Consider the following 12,353-nt stretch of genomic DNA (forward strand, 5'->3'; position numbering starts at 1 on the left):
TACGCGTATTGATTTGGATTGATAGAGAGAAAAGTGCACGCGGGCGAACGAAAAGACATTTCAGTCAATATCATCGACAGTTTTATTTCTACTCTGTATTTCATGCCTAGCATTAGCCTGCCAAAGCATAACTTTTACTCGGCTCTTTGTGCTGATACCAACATACAGAGTGAAACGCATGTCCTCAGACTTACAGCCAAGTTCAAATCTGAGTATAACTCACCTGATCTTATTTATCTAAAGGGCGAGACAGGAGAATCTTGGTTACATGACACAGTTGCCTGAAGGTGTTCCATGACTGTTGTTTTTACACTCTGACAGAACCGTACATGGAATAATGTTCTTATTTGGTCATGTAAAGTTATGTATGTATTGTGATGTTTAAGTCAATAAACAAACGTATTAACTTGTGTGTAAATTATTTTCAAATACAGCAGTATTTACTATATGACACATATTTGAGAGAAGATAAGATCCTGTAAGCTCAGGTGATTTCTGTTACAGCAGGATGTCTATCCTTAGTGTATTTACTGTATCTTTTTGATGGGACAGACACTGACAAGCCTCAGGTGTTTTAATAACCCTACTTAAAACAACAAAATGTGACTTCCCACAGAAATATGGTTGATTGTTGAGTCTCATCCGCAGGTCATCACATGACGTTTTGGGTTGCGTCCAACCCCGGGCTGCCAACTCAAAGCATAAATATTTGAAGAATCCGGGGATGAGACTCCTCCCAGTCAACTATCTTTCTCCAGGAAGTCACATTTCGTTGCTGTGACGATAGCAATCTTAACCTGGAGATTGTGCGCGTGAGCCTCAGAGGGAACACGACCACGATTGACAGTTCACATTCCTAGATGCGAAAATCGAAACGCAGAGACACCCACCTACTGAGTATGATTGGCTTGAATTCTGACATGCAGGTCCAGCTCCAGACAGTTGGGCCTTAAAAGTGTGCAATTTTTTGAAATTTGAATAGTCTGAAAAACAATAATATGACATCTAATTTGGGGGATTTTTGACCATATGACCATCAAATTTGGTATGCAGTCTTTGACGACTGAGCCAGACAATTCTACAATAAAGATCAAGATCGGTCAAAAAATAAGTGATCGAAATCAATCAAAAAGTTTTGCAAAAGGTGGAGCTCAGCAGGAAACTGGCGGTAAATCAAGTTGTCTTAGAGCAATCTGGAAGTTCTGGAGTTTCATTTGCATCTGCCAAAGTGGGAAGGGCCAAAAGGCAGAACTGAGCGCACTGAAATGCTGCAAGCTTATTGATGATAATAGTGCGTGATTTGTCTCCCTCCTTTTGTTTCTTGTCTTGTGTTTCGCCTTTTTCATGGCTTTGTTGGAAAGTACAGCTGAAGAGTGATGTCGAGGGATGATAGGGGATGACATACAGCTAACAGCAACAAGTCAGATTCAAACCCCGGGTCACTGCAGCGAGGACACAGCCTCAGTACATGGCCGTCCTCTCTCACTGCTTTGGAAATGATTTAAACTAGCTGAAGTGACTTTACTTAGCTTTGTGAAGCCTGAAGACAACCTACTGCTGGCCAGAGTTTTGATTTTGTCTTACTGAGCTGCCTCCTTCTGTTGAGCACAAAAAGGTTTGATCCACAAGTTGCTGCTTGCAGCTATATATCATTTAGCCATCACAACAAAATATGCACATTGGTTAGGAGCCCCAGTTAAAGATCTGAATAATATAAGATAATAAAATCTAGTAAGAACTACACTGAGAGATAATTTCATCAATAGGAAAAAAGACAAAACTAGCCATTTTTATACTAGGCAACAAGCCGCCAATTTGGTCGTTCTTTTTGTGGCTAGGTCCGCGGATTTAGACAGAGGGCGGTAAATTGGGGGTCTGTTTTGGTCTGCCAATTTGTCGCCTCGGAGAGTACACTTTTTTCCACCTCCATTGCTATTTAAATCCAAGCCATCGATAGGTCAATTGCAATGAGATGGGCGGAGGTGTCGATGACCTGCACTGTTGTGCGACCCACAGCCGGGAGTTTTAAAACCAGGAAACAGCTGATCACAGCAGTCAGTCCATCACTTCATCTATGGACATCAAGATGAGTAACTGGAAAGCCGCTGAGATCAAGGAGTTGCTAGCATCGCTTCGGCTTCTGTAGCTGTCCTCGTTGTCTGCTTGTTGCTGTAGGGGCAAGCTACTAACGGTCGCTACTTTCAAATTAAAAGCCTCCCGCCAAGAACCCAATTCTAAACTCCAATGGGGTGCAATGTAAAGCTCTTATTTGGAAGACAAATTCGACCTGCTTCACTGTTCACGCCCAACTTCGTGCTTCATGTCCAGCACATATTTACACCTACCTCAGTGGTGGCCAAGTGGCGGCTTTTTGGAGAAAAAGGAATATTACACCTCCCTTTTAGACAGACAAGGCGGCACATTGCAGCATTTACCTTGTTGCAAATGTGCCACCATTTCTATCTAAAAGGGCCTTCTCTCTATCTAATCTTTCATAAACCACAACAATAAATTATTTAATTTTAGGTGCAATATGTAAGATTTCCAGTTGCAAAACAGTCAAACAGGAACTCAAACCATCAATAGAATGTAAAGAAATCCCCATTCTGACGACATGTCAAAGACATCTGTGTGTTGTGTTGCAGGGATATCTACTGAAGTTAGCATGCTAACCAGCTAGCCACAGGCCACCAATGCGTCCCTCATTATCTGACTAGCTGTGTGGCTAACTGAGCCAACAAGCTAACAGTGGCTACAGTCATAGATGTATAAATGGAGTACATTCGGCAGTAGCAACTAGTAACTCTGGTAATATGCTGCCCCTATTTGTTGGGAGTATAAATTCAAGGAGTCTAATTCTAACATATTGCACCTTTTCAAACAGTACCGCAGCACTGCATTCCCTTTTAACTGCAGATATATATATTTTTTGGCCATTTTACCTTACTTGGACAGCTAACAGTGAGTGTATAGACAGAGAGAGAGAGAGGCTGTGACACACAACAAAGGTCCCTCGCCACCATGAAGAAGATTACATTAAAAGAACATGCTGTGAGTTTAAACCACAGACCTCATGCTAGATTTCAACGCCAGTTAACAATGCTCAGCATTGGAGAGGCGAAACATTCACCGATTGGTACCATACATACCCGACTACGTGTAGTCTGGCAGAGTCGGATTAATGCAGTGAGTCATGCGGGAAAAAATCAAAGACAATATCCCACACTGCTTGTTTTCGGTTGGTTATACCTGTTCTGTACCACAAATAACCACTTTTTCTGTCTGTGAAACCGCAGCGGACCTTTTTTTTCACGGTCGACATTCCGCCTTGTCATAAAGAAAAGCACAGGTGTTACTAATAACATTTAGTGTGACTCCGTTCACTGTTCTATTTAAGCGTCTCGGAAAAAAAGTGACAGAGAGACAGCATATGCAATAAAGCACCCTGAAACTGCAGCAGCGAAATGAAATTCAGCCATCATTAATTCTATTATTTACACCTGTGATTTGCCTACTGGGTGGATTAATGTGCACGGGGGCACCTATCAACCCCTCTGCTCCTCCCACCCTCGTAAACCTCTTCGGTGCCTGAATACAAGTTGGCCCCTGATTTTGCCGTGTGTGCCGAATGGGAAGCGGTACCCTCTTCGAGACAGGACCGCGTGATTAGATCGCAAAACATTAAAAAAAAAAAAGAAGAAGAAAGAAATTAACTCTTTAGTTGACACAGCAGGCCTGGAGCTTTCAGGGGTCCTTTTCATGGGGCAGTTGCCCAGCCTTATCAGTGGATCGTGAGTGTTGGCACTCGATTAATGATGACTAATCTTCTAATTATGTTGCATTGTGGGATCATATGAAGTCTCTGGAGAGAATCGGACGTGACCACGAAACGGATTGTGTGTTCCTTCATTTAAAAAGTGAATGACTGCCGTTCGGCGTAAATTGCCTCTCAATGAAAAACAGCACCAACTGTACTCCAGCCAAGTGTGTGTGTGTGTGTGTGTGTGTGTGTGTGTGTGTGTGTGTGTGTGCATGATGTACACAAGATGCTAAAAGACAGTCAGCTATCAGAGCGTGTTTTGTGTGTAAACAGATAAACAGTTGTGTGAGACAGATGTTTTACAGTGACGAGCTGCACGTTCTCAGGTTGTTGTTTTTTAAGAGAAGGGAAAAGGCCTCCATAATGTCCTTGGATCATCAGCTGACCCCCCCCAACCCCCCCGACCCTCACCCCCTTCAACACATTACATCCCACTACCCTCCACCCTCCACCCACATCAATATAACCTCCCCCAAGACCTTCCCTCCCATCCCTTCCCTTCTGCCCTGAGCACCTCGGGCCCTCCTGGCTGAGGGGGTCAGCCGGGGTCGGGAGCTCGTGACCCCCTTGTTCTCCCTCTCTCCTGACCTCCTGCTCTCACTCCATCGCATCTCCATCCATCCCCTCTCCCTCGCCGTCCTCCATGCAAACGCTCTATCCTCCCGTCTCACTATTTGACCCACTTTTTTTCCCTCTCTCTCCCCTTCTTCCAGTGTCTCCTGCTCCTTCGCCGGCTCAAGCTGTTCTTGGATGGCCGTATTGATTGGGGTTTTCTATTCACCTTCACTTACATCCTCGCTCCCTCTCTCTCCGTCTCATAGTCTCTCTCTCTCTCTCTCTCTCTCTCTCTCTCTATTCCCTTCGTTCCCCTGTGTACTGTAATGCTCGAACCTCTTTGATCTGTGTGTTTGTGTCTGTCTATCTACTGCTTTCCTAAATGTCTCCATTTACTGTAAGCTCTACCACCACACTGAGCTCAATTTCTCTCTCTCTCTCTGACACACACACACACACACACACGCACGCACACACACAAACACACACACGGCAGCAGACAATGTCAGGTTGATGTTTGAAAAATAAATATCAGTCGGCCTCAGATGTATAACGAAATACGACCGGAGTCTGACTTGCTTTTGAAACACTTGCCTGCGCTTGTCTCTGTTTCACTTCTATGTGTGTGAATGTGTGTGTGTGCGTGTCCACACATGACATAAGCCCACATGTTTCCCTGCACGTTAACCACGAGTCGCATGTGTGATGCTCGTTTTTAGTGTTAAATCATCATTTCGCAGCTAAAAAAAGATAAATAAATAAAAGAGAGCACTTTAGGGGATTTACATACAAGCGGGTGTGTACAGTGCAGATACACAGGCACACACACACACACACGCTCGCAGAGCAAACACAAACAGCGCCAAGGGGAGGGGCCGTACTTTACCCCCACATAGCTGAAGGGAGAGGAGATGAGGTGCAGGGAGAAAAAAAAAATTAGAAACCAAATTAGAGGAACTGGTCAGGCGAGGAGGAGAGGCAGAGAGGAGTTGGAGGGGAGGGAGGCTTGAAGGAAAAGAAGGGCTAGGACAAACAGAGCCAGTGACCTGAGGAGGGAGTGTCTGAGAACCTACCCAGCATGCATCAACACCGAGGCTGCTGAGAGGACAGAATATCAGAGTTAAAACAAGCGAGGGGCAGCTCGCAGAGAAAAGCCGGCGAGCGCCACAATGTCGAACGCGTGTGCCGCTGTGAGTCGTCTTTGTCCGGCCGTCGCCCTCTGACCCTTCCCTTGTTTGCGAGTGTCTATTCTTCCACGGCGGGCCTAAATGATCTCAACAAAAGCCTTTTTTTTTTCTTGTGTCCGCCCTTATCACACCCTGCCCCCGCCAGGCATGCGTCATCATCACCCCCTCACACCTCAGCGAGACGAGGCCCTGAGCACACATAGGCCTGACAGCGAGATAGGATTTTTTGGAAGGCGCTCGCAACACGCCGCGACCCCCCTCCCCCCACTCCTCCGTCCCCCGATGAAAAACCATCTCCTGACTGGCGCATCCCACGCCTTCCCAGTCAGTCTCTCCTCCTCAAAAGAAAAAAAAATCTTGAAAATGTTTTCAAGTCGGAGGGGAGAAGAGTCAGCAAAGGGTGGAGCTGGAGGAAAAACACTTATCGCATTATCGTCCCGGTGACTCGGCTTCCCACCGGTTTGTCAGTACAGTACAATCGTCACGCTCGGAAACATGACAGACACTCCGGCATAATGAGTGACGAAAAATCCCCCACATAAGACAACCCTTCCTCGGTGCGAAGACAGTCGAACTGGTATACTTACACATTACAACCTCCCACAACCGTGACCTCCGCCCCCGTCCTCTTCTAACTCTCTCTCCCATTCTCCCTCTCTCTCTCATCCTCTCTGCAGCTCCTTCTCCCTTTCTGTCTCCCTGTCTTCTGTTGCCTCATCTCTTTTCTCTTGTTGGTGTAAGTAAGCAGCTTAAACACCTACAGGGTGTGACATTGGGGCCCCACGCGCCTCCAAATGCAGTCAGTGCGGGCGGGAGAAGGCAGCGCTGAAAAGGAGAGCGTTTCATCCGTCTATTCTCTCCAACCCCACTCCGCCTGGCATCGGCGGCGCGAGTGTGGTTAAGGCAAAGCCAAGGCTGTCCCCTCACATTAGCCAGGGCTGAGCCAGACAAGCCGTCAACCGCCAACCCCTGCCGCCCCCCCCCCCCACCCACCCACCCCCGAAACACAAGACTGTCCTCAACTGCTCATCTCCGCACCTACCCCCCCAACCCACCCCCGACTCTTTCTCTCTCTCTCTCTCTCTTCCTCATCCTCTTTTCCTCCTCTCCTCTCCTCCGCTCGGCTCAGCTCTGCCATGGGCACCGGTCCCCAATCTCCAAGGTGATTATGACAAAAACGAACGACCCCCAAGAGACGGGGCCAGCAGAGATAAGACAGAAAGAAGAGGATGGTGGAGGGAGAGAACGAGGAGGAGGAGGAAGGGATTGGATGATGTAACAGGGAATTTTGGCCGTGCGTTATGATTTGGGTTGAGAGTTTCAAAACCAGCAGTTCATATCAGTCCGTATCTATCTATATCTCTATCGCCATCATTCTCACATTATTTTCTGCGGAGAGAAAGAGGACAGTGATGGTAGGTGGGTAGCAGCGGTGCAGAGTAATCGAGTATCTTTGAGATTGTGTTACTACACTGTAGATTTTGAGGTACTTGTACTAGACTTGAGTATTTCCATTTTATGCCACTTTATACTGAAACTTCATATTTCAGAGGAAAATGTTGGACTTTTTTCTCCACTTTAGTTATCTAACAGCTTTAGTGACTCATTATCTTGGAACGGTTTTACATTTAAAAAAAAGGGAGAGATGGGCTTTTCTTTTCTTTTAATACTTTAAGTGCATATTGTTGCTAATATCTGCGCAGTTCAACTTGAAAACTGCAGTGCATGACTTTTAGATGTAACTGAACGTTACATTGAAGCACTTACCAAATGCTGATTTAGGGTGCACCATGTAGGAATTTCAATTTAAAACATTCTAAAATTGACTGAAATTATCAACAGAATGTGAAGAAATGCGCCATCTTTAGAGTTAGCATGCTATCCTGCTAGCCACAGAGCCTGAAAACCTCTTTCGACCAGATAGGAGTGTACATGTCAACACTCACCTGGACGTCTGGCTAGCTGAGCTAACAAGCTAACAGTAGCTACAGTCATGGATGTATAAACAGAGTACAGTTAGCAGTAACTCTGGCCATATGCTGAGTATTTGTTGGAGTATGAACTCAACTGCTGTCCAGTCCTGACATATTGCACCTCCAAGCTTCCAGGTAAATCTCTCTTTATTAGACATACTACTGGAGTTTTTACATATGAAACCTGTGGCACTGCTGCATCAGTAGCTATCGGTTTGGGGAATTAATCTCACTACCTGCTAACTACTACTTTTTTTTTTTACTTTTTAGGTGTTATAAGACAAGATTATCATTACTTTGGAGCGGTATTTCTGGCCAACTAGCAAAAGTAAGTCCAGTGTTTACCCATTTTTAGCTCTGTGTTTGGTCTCTACCAACTCCATAGTTAAAGTTTTAAAAAAATGGCCCCCTTATAGCTGCTAAATGCACCTACTGTGTTTGTCTGCAGTTCGGCAAGATTTTTCACTGAAAACAGCAGCGAGCTTTGACCATAAACATTGTTACTAGAGCGATGAAAGAGAACCTAAACAGTAATTTTGGGTCCGGAGAGCTAAACAGTGAGTTGAAACTGAAGCTCTGTAAAGATGCATGGAGCTGCAGGATCAGATGATAATTCTCTAAAGGCTCATCGTGATGGATGGATGGATGGATGGATGGATGGATAGATAGATAGATAGATAGATAGATAGATAGATAGATAGATAGATAGATAGATAGATAGATAGATAGATAGATAGATAGGTAGGTGCTGGACATACTGTTCATAATAGCATAGAGAGATGGTGAATGGCACAAATAAGTTCTAGCCCCTCCATAAAGGTCAAAGATAATTTGTTGTGGTATGGAATGGGGTCACGACCCCACACGGTCAGCGGGGTCAAATCAAACCACGGCACTGAGCCCAAGGAGGTCATTAAAGAGACAGAGAGGCCTGATGGGGGAGAGGCTGAACGGGGAATGCTGTTAACCCCTTCCCCCTGCCTCCCCGCAAAAATGAGAGGAAGCAATGGGAAGGAAATGTAGTGGAGGAGAAGAGATGAGAGGTCATATTATTGTAGCATAGCAACCCAGGTTTCAGTGTGGGTTGAGGCAAGCAATAATATATAATATTGCTGAGAGGTTAGACAGCTTAGAAGAACCTTTCAAGATGGATGTGGAAAGAGAGGTGCACTTTCTGTGCTGAAGAGAGGGAGGGAAGGTAGGAGAGGGGGTGGGGGTGAACCGAGTCGGTAAAAAAAAAAAAAAAAAGCCCAATCCGCCCATCTCCATCTACTCCCCTCTTCTCTCTCTCTCTTTCTCTCTCTCTCTCTCTCCTTCTCTGTAAGTCTCCTTCTCTCTCTCTCTTTCTTTTCCTCCCTCCCTCTCCCTCCGCTCTGTGCATCATTAAAACAAGCAGAGTAGTGTTCAGAGCGTGGGGCTGCACTGAGACGGTGACCTCCACAATAAGAAGATGTTCTTGCTTCGGGGAAGAGAAGGTTGTTTTGTACTCCTCTCTCTCTCTCTCTCTCTCTCTCTCTCTCTCTCTCTCCCTCTCCCTCTCTTTCTCCTACTACTTCCAATAGAGTAAATGAGATTTGGAGGGGGGTAGGATAGTGGAGGAAGGGATCAAGAGGGTAGACATGCAGAAAGAGAGACGGAGATAGCGAGATGTAGAAGGGAGAGAGGGCGGCCTAATGTAAGACTCATAGCACTGAGAGCTAGTGTATGATAAACAGGGAAAGATCTGAATTCCCCTGAAGTAAAGTGGCTCGGAGGGTTAGAGCGCAGCAGACGGGGGGCTGAAACCTCAGAAATCCAGGCCATGAAAAAAGCCCGATTTTAAGTCTGCCCATTTTTCATTTGCCAGGAAGATTATTCCTGCCCTGAACTGGGGGGAAATACATGTGTTTTCAGCGCACGTTCAGATGGACGCGGAGAGGTCAGCCAGGAGTCGTCCTTATCAAAAAAACACAACGACTTGAGGGATGACTAGCGCACTATCTGCATCCTCGTCCAGAGGCATCTCTCCATCATATGCATACAATGGACACAAAGCCCCCCGCCGCTGTAGGGAGGACAGGAAGTCCTATGGGTGACACGAGGACAGGCAGCGGCGTGAACAGCCCCGGCCCACCCGCTCCCCACCCTCCCTCTCCTCTTCCTCACCCCCCCCCCCCCCCTTTTGCATGTCGCCTTCACACAGGAACAAAATGTGTGGGCAGCAAGCACAAACACATTTTCTCTATCCTCCAGATGATTATACATCCTTTAAATCCAATAACCTCGATTCATTCTGCTTCTCCCGGTGACATTCTTCATTGGAATTCATTCATTTGCACTTTCTTTGAGAAATATGCTCATTCTTTGGATTCCTCTCCTCCTTTATTAACGCCGTCCTCCCTTCCTTCCTTCCCTCTTGCCCCTCGATTTCTCTTCCCGTCCTCTCCTCATTCCCTACCATTGCCTCCCATACTCTTAATTTGCTCTTTCTCTCCGAGGGAGGACTCTTTATAAAAAGCCTTGTCGTTTCCCGATACTGATTTGAGTATCACTAAGCTGCACCTTCACACACATATTGTTGCCACACACCTTGTGCCAAATATTCCTTTGTAAAGCCTTCCCCCATCCCCTGCCTGCACCTGGTAGAGATAGGGTGCTTTCAGCTGCAGGCTCTGCTTTCTATACAAGCAGGGCTAGGATGGCACAAGCAGCACACAGCTGTTCCCCTTGGTAAATTGATAGTGAAGGGTAGTGGATGGGGCTTTGAAAGCACCTTGTGCTATTTTTATGACAGTTGTAGATTTTTTTTGCTGTTTAATTCGATGTGACCAATTACGCCGCTGCGTTCCTCAGCAGGGGGCCACTCCGTGAGAGCACATTGACGCTCGACTTCAAAAAGTTTTTCCTAAAGTGCGTTTACATACCTCGTCCGTTTGTCGCCGCTCAAACACGAGCCGTCATGAACGGACCCGGTCTCGCTTCCTGCGCCGAGCACAAGAAGAAAAAAAAGACGTGCACGCGTTTCTCTATTGTCTGTGTTTGTTTTCTTTTTATTGCAGTCTCTCTGGCCGCTGTGACAAACTTTAAAAAAATAAATAAATAAATGAAATTAACATGCTTGCTTTCATCGAGTCACACTCAAGTGGGGGAACCGCCGGATGAGCGACTGTCCCATTGGGTACGCGGCAGCAATTCAGCCTGATTCACTGACCCCCCTCGTCAATGCAAACACGCTGCAACACACCCATCACCTTGTGTTTCAAGGACTCTTTGTGAACACAAGTGCCACAGACACACACACACACACACACACACACACACACAGTGGCACCACCGTACAGAATTCTCGCTTTCCCCTCATACCTCTTCTCTCCCTCCTGAGTGGATTGCTGTGATGAGTGTTCCTGGGACTGAATACATGTGTAAGTGGCCTAATGATGCCTAAACCCATCCATGAGCAGACAGGGGAGGGGGAGGGGAGTGAGTGAGGGAGGGGAGGGTTTGGGGAAGTGTAGTAGGGTAGGCCGGGGTCAGGCTTGTCGTGTCAGGCGGATTGGAAGGCCACGTTGGCGTGAGGGAGCACAGCTTTGAGTAAAGCAGCTTGTTTCAGGCGGGGATTGTGTTTGCGGACCCTACTCCGAGAGAGAGCGAGAGAGAGAGAGAGAGAGAGGGAGGGAGTGTGTGTGTGTGTGTGTGTGTGTGTATGTGCGTGTGTGTGTGTGTGTGTGTGTGAGAGGGAGAGAGAGAGAGAGAGAGAGAGAGAGAGAGAGAGAGAGAGACAGATCTGTGCCTGGGCATTACAGACCTACAGCCTTAATCCACATGGCCTGACATTCTCCGTTATCCAGCCCTCGGCGGCCAACTTCCCAGACTGATGGAGGCACGGCTCTACCCCCTGCTGCGTCATGCCACACATCACTCTCTCTCTCCCAACACACACACACACACACACACACACACACACACACACACACACACACACACACTACATGTTTTGCTGTGCCGCCTGCTCTCTTCCGCATTAACTTTTTTCCCACTTCCTCAAACCTACAACGATTCCTGGTCACAGCGCTGGTGCTCTCATTTCCTAAGAAACAAGCCCCCCCACAGTTCCTCATTACTGCAGACGTTCACACACAAGGAGGAACTATATGAACTCAGGCTCACACTCACTTACGAACAAAACACATTTACTCGAGGGCCGTGCTGAAGTGCTAAATTCAAGTATGTGAAGATATACATTTTGTGATGCTACATTTCAGAGGGAGATATTATACATTTATCTAACCGACGAACTCGCTAGTTACTCTGCTGTGACAAACAAACTAATCAAATACACAAGATTGTCAACAAAGACACCCCATAATGACACAAAGAGTTGTTTTTTCCCCCTGCAAAACCTCCCAGACATTTAAATGATACGTTTCACCCAGGAAAGAAAACTCAGTCATTCACTATCTATCCATGCTGATGGCAAACTGGGTTAAGTTTCCCGGAGCTTCCCAGCAGACCAGCGTTGCAACATTTCTCCCAAACAAACTGAAGAAGATGGTGATTTGTTTTTAACACCTTTTTTTTTTAAAGAAAAGCAACTGAAAAAAGCTGAAAGTGGCTCCATCCAGCTCATCTACTGTCATCCAAGTCTCCAGAAGCCCAGATCGGTTTGAAAATATATTACTTGCATCCTCTTATAAACCATAGTCTTCACTGTAGCTGCCGAGCTAAAAGCATTAGCGAACACCACGTCTGGTGTGGGTGTGTACTTTCTGACCCTGTAGAGGGTCGCAACCCCTGGGTTGAACGCCACCAGGCTAAACTTTCTACAAAGTGGTTAAAACA

The sequence above is a fragment of the Acanthopagrus latus genome, chromosome 7, assembly GCF_904848185.1.
Source record: "Acanthopagrus latus isolate v.2019 chromosome 7, fAcaLat1.1, whole genome shotgun sequence".
Classification (NCBI taxonomy): domain Eukaryota; kingdom Metazoa; phylum Chordata; class Actinopteri; order Spariformes; family Sparidae; genus Acanthopagrus; species Acanthopagrus latus.